At 37.1% G+C, this 8,445-nt stretch overlaps 1 protein-coding gene and 1 pseudogene across 2 annotated transcripts in view; both read right to left on the reverse strand.

Annotated features, from left to right (window-relative positions):
- The window catches only part of LOC114044063, a 46,565-nt pseudogene extending 44,877 nt beyond the window's left edge, over positions 1–1,688 (reverse strand).
- RNF180 (ring finger protein 180) overlaps positions 1–8,445 on the reverse strand; it is a 175,815-nt gene that overhangs the window by 139,165 nt on the left and 28,205 nt on the right. The window lies entirely within an intron of this gene.

Consider the following 8,445-nt stretch of genomic DNA (forward strand, 5'->3'; position numbering starts at 1 on the left):
GAGAAATCTCCAGGATGAGAAAATAGTTAGAAAGGAGAAGTGAAGGGCAAGGAAGGAAAGTGACTCGTTCAAGGAAATGAGGTCCTTTGATGTAAAAGCCCTTCCACTTAGCGTGCTACCTCTTCAGTATAATGCAACAATTACTCGTTTAGTGAGGTTTCTGGTATGAAATTTTTATATACTGAATATCTACCCTGATAAATAAAGTATCTTTTTTGTTAAGCATGATCAAGCAAAAGAAAGGGTTAGATTAAAACACTTAATAAAGAAATAACTTCTGTATTAGTTATCTATTGACTTTTGTGAGGCAAGAGTGAGGTGTCCTGGAATCTGTCGGTAAAAAACTAAATAGAAAGTAAATAGTATGTCAATACCTGAAATCCGGCAAACAGAATCTATCTTCTGGGACCCAGGGATGGAAGATTAAAAGTTTCCTTGTAAGAGAGGTATAGGTAGGACTGGGATGTTGCAGATGACTTGGCTTTAATGAAATTAGAAACTGAAGAGAACAGAAATTAACAATGGCTGACATTTTCATAGCACTTTAATCAAAGTGCTACATATATTTACTCATCTGATCTTTACAACAGCCATAAGAAATTGATAATACATTGGTTGTAAATGAAAGTTCTAAAGAAGGGGATGTAGGGGATAGGAACAAGTGTTAACAAAATCAAGTCAGTAGCTCATGTACAAGATGAAAGGTGGTGCTGGAAATGGAAGAGAAGTAAAAGTACACAGAAGGTAATCAAACACAGTCCCACTGACTTGCATGTCTGTACAACCTGATGGGATCTACGCTACCACTGTATACACTCTTATTCTACTATCAAAAGAACAAGTCTGAGGAATGGCTGAACAAATTGAGGTGTATGGTTGTGATGGAATACTACTGTGCTATAAGAAATGATGAACTCAATGATGTTAGAAAAACAAGGAAAGACTTGCACGAAATGGTGAAGGGCGAAGTGAGCAGAATCAAGAGAACACTGTATAATAACAGCAATATTGTTTTAAGAATGACTTTGAGCAACTAAGTAATTTTGACTATTATAAATACACATATTAAAAATAAAAGACATATGAAGACATTGTCTACATCTAGAGAAAGAACTGATAAATAGAAGCATGTATAGAATAATTTTACATATATGTATGTGCATACACATACACACACACACCTATTTGTGTCTAATGGTAGCCATCTCTAGGGCTGGGGCGGGAGAGAGGGAAGCAAGAAAAGGAATAAAAAGGAAAAATAAAGAAATTTACATGATAATTTTGTTACATATTTAAAAGGAATAGCAAGTTGTTCATAACAGATTTGCAATTTCATGTACAATTATCTTTTTTATTATACTATGTAACAGAAATACTTGTTTTATTCAATAAATTAAAAATATTTTTTTTTAAAAAAAGAGCTAGTCTTGGTCACACATTTCTGTGCAGGTCATGACTGAATTAACTTCATCTTCTTCCCTTGCTTCAACACCTCAGACATAGTAAATGCTGGGAGGGGAAAAGCCAAAGTAAATGGATACACTTAGGAACTGATGTGTTGAATGGAAACAGCTATATTTCACCAGAAAGCAATAAGAAATGCTGGTCTAAGGTTTAGGACAGAGGAAGGACTAGAGTTAAAGATACAGAAGTGACTTACCCAGAGGATGACAGACAAAGGCACCCATGCAGCGTAGAGGAAGTAGGACTGGGGAATCCCCAAATTTAGGGGGAAAAAGAATTAAGAAAGGAGATCCTCCCTGCCAGTGTCACCCACATCAGCACCCTTCCTTCCCACTTACCCAGCTACCATCCTAGTTCAGGTACTCATCAACTAATTAGTCCTAATAAATCCCCTTGCTTCTACTCTTTCCTTTTCCGTCTCATCTTTCACAAAGCTACCAAAGTGATATTTCCAGATATCTGATTCACATCAGACTATGTCACTCCCCTACTCAAAAATGTTGTACTCAATGTTATCTATCTATCTATCTAGCGGCCTGGAACTGTGATCTCCTTAGTATAGGGAACTCTCCAAAGAAGAAATCCCCTTTTACTAATGTCAGTCAGCACCTTCTCTGCAACTTCAAAGTCTTGGAGAGTTACCCAGCTTACTAAAAGGTCAGGTGACTTGCCCAGGTTATGAAGCAAGTATGTGGCAGGGGCAGTTGTTGAACTTAAGTTTTCCTGGTCTCAGGGTCAGGAAGGCCTATTTGAGTTTGACACTATTGCTCTAGGTAATTCTGCAATACTTTAAGATGAAGATAAAATATACTGGTATAGGAAGTTTCCTCACCAAGGAGTCCCCTACACCAGTGAAATCCCAGTCTCTATATGCATATAAAGTTAAAAAACAAACAAACCCTTTCCATAAATTGTGCAGGTATCTACACTAGCATTTTGTATAAGAATCAAACTACTTCCCTATCCATTATCCTTACTGCTGTTGCTTCTGCCACTTAAGCAGATCCAAATAAGCTGCAATCACTACAACTCACATTCCCTCCTGATATTGGATCCTTATTCTACATCCCTTATATCAATTGCTTACATGGTGGCCAGGGATAAGCTCTGCTGAGAGCAAAACATCAGAAGGCTATCTATCTATTTGTCATGGTTAAAATCTAAATACACATGCTGTTCAGGTTCATTTAAGTACTTATGAAGAATGTTGCTTAAAATGGTGCCTAATATAAGCACAGAATTTTAGAGCTGGAAGAGAACTCAGCCCATATCCAAAAGGAATCCCTACTATAATATGTCCAACAAATCATCATCCACCCTCTGCCTGAAGATCTCCAATGAGGAGGAAACTACTGCCTCCCAAGGCAGTGAATGCCATTTCATACAACTCTAATTTCATACAGCTCATAAACCTCTAAAGAAGGTTTTTGTTTGGTTATTTTGTGACAGCAAATCTAAATTTAACTTTTTTTGGGGTGGGGGGGCCTTTCCACTCATTGCTCTTGTGTGGTCCTCTGGGCCTATAAAGAACAACTCTTATTCTCCTTCCACAAAACAGTCCTTCAAACACTTAGACACAATCATACCCCCCACCCCAAGCCTTCTCTTCTCCATGCTTAAAATATCCACCTCCTTCAAATGACCCTTCATAGGACATGAGATAAAGGTCCAGCACCACCTGGATGCCTTCCTTTGGACATTCTACAATTAATCAACATCCTTCTTAAACTGAACACAATACTACTGATTGAAAGGGACTTTCACCTCCCTGTTCTTGGAAGACATGTCTCTTTTAATGCAACCTAAGATCTCATTAGCTTTTTAAAAAACTTTTTAAAATTCATATTGAGCTTTCAGTCCATTAAAGCCTCAATCTTTTCAGATAAACCGGTGGCTAATATTTTCTCTCTCACCCTATATTTGGGAAGTTAATTTTTTGGAACTCAAGTGCAGGGCTTTATATCTTCTAGCCTATCAAGATCTTCTTGGACCTTGACTCCAAAATCCGGTGTGTTGATTAATCTTCTCCCCTTTGTGTCTTATGCAAATTTGATGAGTATGACATCAAATTCACTAGCATTTAAAGTTTAAAGATTGTGTTCTCTTTTTTTCCCCTTGGAAATAAGAGCATTTGCTATTCTGGACTCCTATGCTGTTTCTGTTATGATTTTTAAAAATCCAATGTGTTTAACTGGTCTATCAACACTGCCAATTTTTTCAGTAGTTGGTGCCTTCAAAGGTAAGGAAGGGTGAGTACAGGGAAAAGTGGTGAAAATTATGTTGGAATAATTGATTTAGGATTAAGAAAAGCCAGGCCAAAATTTTATAGATTATATCAAATCTTTATATCTATATGCCATGCATAATTTTGTTTGAGAAATTAGTCAGGAGGTGAAGGATATCTGCTAAGTATCTCATAAAAAAAGACCTGTTTTGAGCACAAAGGGAAAGACTTTTTAAAGCATGGAAACAATTTCTGAATTAACTGTCTGCATAGGGTCAGACCAGGGACTTGTGAGAGCCAAGTTCAAAAGCATTACCAAATTAAGAAAACAAAAATGTTATTATACAGCAGGCAGGTGAGACTAACTTGGTCTATTTAAACAAAATGTTGCTGCTGAAAAATAGATGAAAGAATGTATACTGAAACAGATTTTCACCAATTCCTAAGAAATTGTAATCAATATTGTAACCATAGTGTTTGTAATCACATTGTAAGTGAGGAGACCAAAAGAACCTAGAACCACCTTAGTCAGTAAAAGCTTGATCCTGACACAGTAGTCAAGAGCAACATTGGTTTATAATGTAAACTCATTGATAAAATATTTTGGTGGAAAATGGTTAATTGTAAGTAATCATACATAAAAAAAATTGAAAATCAGCTGTGGAGAAAAAAGTCTATAGAAAGCTTGACAAGACAATCAGCTAAACCAAATTACCCCAAGATTATTTAAAGATGAAACTGGAAAGATGAAATAACCTGTCAAGATGTCTATGACCAACTCTCATCTACATCCATAGCAGTGGAGTCATCACAGTCACAGTCCCTAATGCACTGCATGAGGAAATAGAAATGGCACTAAAAACAACCGAGATGACAGCTAAATTAGACCATGACTTTTATAAAGAAAGGAGGCAACCCTATTTTGGAAAAGTTGAGGGATGTTTCAAAATATTTGAGACAAAAGATGTGACTGTTAGAATGAAACCTCTGGCCTACCTTTCCAGATTTATTTCCCATTAGTCCCCCTTGTGTTTTCTAAGTTCTCCTAAAGCTCTATTATGAGGTGGTCCCTGAACTTGGCCCTTTAGGTTCTATCTCAACATCTTTACATAGATTGTTACCTATGCTAGCAAAAGACTCCCCACCTCAGTGTCTTAAAATCCTTAGCTTCCTTCAAAGCTCAGTTTAAGTAACACTTCTTATAGGAATCCTTTCCTGTTCTTTATACTTGCTAGTATGGTTTTTCCCCCTCAAATTATCTTGTATTTGTTTTTCTGTTTACATGCTGTATCCCTCCACAGAATGTAAGTTCCCTGAGAGCACTGTTTTTTGTTGTGTTTTACTTTTTGTCTTTGTATACATGGTGCTCAGTACAGTGATTTCTGTATAGTAGGTGATTAATAAGTGCTTATTTTCATTACTAATTACCCCCTTAGCAATTAAGATAATATTAATAACTACTCACACATATGCCTGCTTTCTCATCATATATTGCATATATTCTTCCATGGATGAATTATTGGACAACATGGACAGGAATCACACAGGACAAGGAACTGTAATCTGTACCACTGGGGCAATTATCTACATCAGTGAGATCCACCAAAGTAAATAAAATTATTGTTAATAATTTGCTAATATTAACAATCTTTATTAAGTATTCACAGCTTGAGGTAACTTCGTAAAATATCAGCTTTCTGAAGATATTTTACTTATTCTCCAGCATTCCTTTCTCCATCTGGGTCAATTAGCCTCAAGACTCTTTCCCTTTTCTCTGCCCCAAAGAAAGTATTGCCTATGATTTATGTCTCAGACTTCTGAATGACATAATCTCTAAGTTGCCACAATCTTTTAAATCTTTCACATTTCACAGACCTCAATGTCAAAGATCTGTTTTACATTGTCTACATAAGATTTCTGGGCTTATGTAGGCTATGTCTACACAGGACTACTAGAATGACCATTCTGATTGAAGAGATCCATCTAAACAATCCATTAATTCAATAAAAAAAGAAAAAATGCTTAACTAAATTAACTATTTTAAAAATTGAACTGACTCATGAACTAGTAGTTTTGTGAAACTAGTTACAATTTAATCAAATAAAAACCAATTTTTATTTCAAAAATCAAATTCATTATTATTTAATTCAAAATTGAATAGTAGATCCTGCCTTCTGGCCCAGAATGTTACTACATTGAATTATAGAATGTTAAGAGCTGGAAAGGACTCTTTGGGATCATCTATTCCAAACCCTCAACAGATAAGTACTTTAGAAATACAATTCATAAGCATAAAATATTTCATTTCAAAGTTGCTATTGTGCAAAGTATAATTAGCATATTAATTTTCTATTTTCCATTTCCTAACCAAATATTTTAGGGCAACCTACTCAATCACTATTTGTGATAGCATCATTCTGTGCATTTACTTAAACTACAAGATTAATCTGTATTTTACTCAGAGGTAGGTTAGTATTCCAATAAAGAGTTTGGTTTTTACAGTTTAGATAAACAAAAATCTGTACATATGTTTGTGTTGCTAAATAATTTGTTTCATTTTCAACAAAATGTATTGTGATGACACAGGACAAGAACACTTGCTGATAAGCCAAATAAAAATGCTGCAAAGCCTGTTAGCCCTTACTATATTAATAAATCATCTCTTTTGATTGTCAGAATATATAATCAAGAGATGAAAACAAAAATATTAGATGAGGTAGAGGAGAACGCTCAATCTGAAATCAGAGGATTTGGCTTCAAATTGGACCTTTGTCACTTACTACCTGGCCTCAGACATTTACTAGCAACGTGACCCTGGGCAAGTTATTTAACCCTGTTTGCCTCAGTTTCCTCATCTATAACATGAGCTGGAGAAGGAAAACAGCAAACCACTCCAGTATCTTTGCCAAGAAAACCCCAAATGGGGTAATAAAGAGTCAGACATGACTGAAAAACGACTGAACAACAACAACCCTTACTACCTATATGGCTACAGGTAAGTCACACAACTGTTCTGGGCCTGTTTCTTCAACTACAAAATGAAAGTGTTAGATTAGATGGTTTGAACATTTCAGCTCTAAATGTATTATTCCTATGATGCTAAACTGACCATTTTTACTACAGCATTCTGTAGATCAGAAGCAATATAAAAAAGCATAGAGTCAGGAAAACCTGAATTCAAATGCAGATTCAGATACTTACTAGCCATGTGACCCTGGGTAATTTACTTAATCTCTATTTGCCTCAGTTACCTCATCTGTAAAATGAGGATAATAATAGCACCTACCTCTCAGGGTTGTGGTTAGGGTCAAGTGAAATAAAAATTTTTAAAGCACTTAGTACAATGACTGGCACTTGGTAAGCATAATATAAAAGTTTTAATATTTAAATTAAGATGGGGGGTGGAGCCAAGATGGCAGAGTGAAAGCAGTGACGTGCTTGAGCTCTCCCCCAAACCCCTCCAAATACCTATAAAAAATGGCTCTAAACAAATTGTAAAGCAGCAGAACCCACAAAAAGACAGTAAAACAAATTTCCAGCCAAAGACAGCCTGGATGGTTGATCAGAAAAGTATATTGCGCTGGGCAGGGAGAGAAGCGCAGTTCGGCGTGGGTGCACAGGCCGCAGCGAAGCTGGAGCAAGCCTCAGAGGGTTGAATCACAGGCAGATGTGTCAGTTTCCAGACTTCTCAACCCATGAATGCCAAAGACAACTTAGAAGATCAGTGGGAAAAGTTTGTGTCTGCGGTGAGAGAGAAAAGCGAGGTGGTCTAAGCTCCAGTCCCTGAGTGTGACCCCAGGGCAGCGGCAGCTTCCTGAGCTCCCGCCCCACAGACTGAGGGGGAATCGAGTGGCTGATCTGAGGGGGATTGCAGGGATCTTTGTGCTGGTGCAGGATTCTCTTGCTTTTTCCATGCTTGGATCTGGGTCACAGTTCTGGATGGCGGTCCTGGGGCGAAGAGGAGCGCTGGCGTGGTGGAGCTTGTAGTGACTGTGGAGAGGAAACCCTCCTCAGAGTTACAAGACAGAAAAGAATGCTCATAGACCAGAGCACAGGCCAGGAAAGGAGTTAGCAATTCACCCTTGATCATAGCACCTTGGAAGAACTGAAAATTTACAGGTCCTGAGAAGTATCTCTGAAAACAGCTGCACAAAACCCCTGAAGCTTGGGACAGTACATTCTCCACACTAGAAACAGACTCCTACCTTAACAAAGAGTCTATAACTCAAGTAATTGGCCAAGATCATGAGCAAGCAGCACAAAAACAGTCAGACTATATTATCTTACTTTGGTGACAAAGAAGATCAAAACATACAACCAGAAGACAACGAAGCCAAAGTGCCGACATCCAAAGCCTCCATGAAAAATATTAAGTGGTCCCAGGTAATGGAAGAGCTCAAAAAGGATTCTGAGAAGCAAGTAAGAGAAGTAGAGGAAAAACTAAGAGTGATGCTAAAGGAGACCCAAAAAATACTGAAGAAAATAACCTTAAAAAATAGCCTAACCCAAATGGCATAAGGTCCAAAAAAGCCAATGAGGAGAAGAATGCCTTAAAAAGCAAAATTGGCCAAATGGAAAAGTAAGTCCAAAAGCTTACTGAAGAAAATACTTCCTTAAAAATTAGAATGGAGAAATTGGAAGCTAGTGACAATTTGAGAAATCAAGGCACTGTAACACTAATCCAAAGGAATGAAAAAATAGAAGAGAATGTGAAATATCTCACTGGAAAAACAACTGACCTGGAAAATAGATCCAGT

The sequence above is a fragment of the Vombatus ursinus genome, unplaced genomic scaffold (genome assembly GCF_900497805.2).
Source record: "Vombatus ursinus unplaced genomic scaffold, bare-nosed wombat genome assembly UNPS02014772.1, whole genome shotgun sequence".
Classification (NCBI taxonomy): Eukaryota; Metazoa; Chordata; class Mammalia; order Diprotodontia; family Vombatidae; genus Vombatus; species Vombatus ursinus.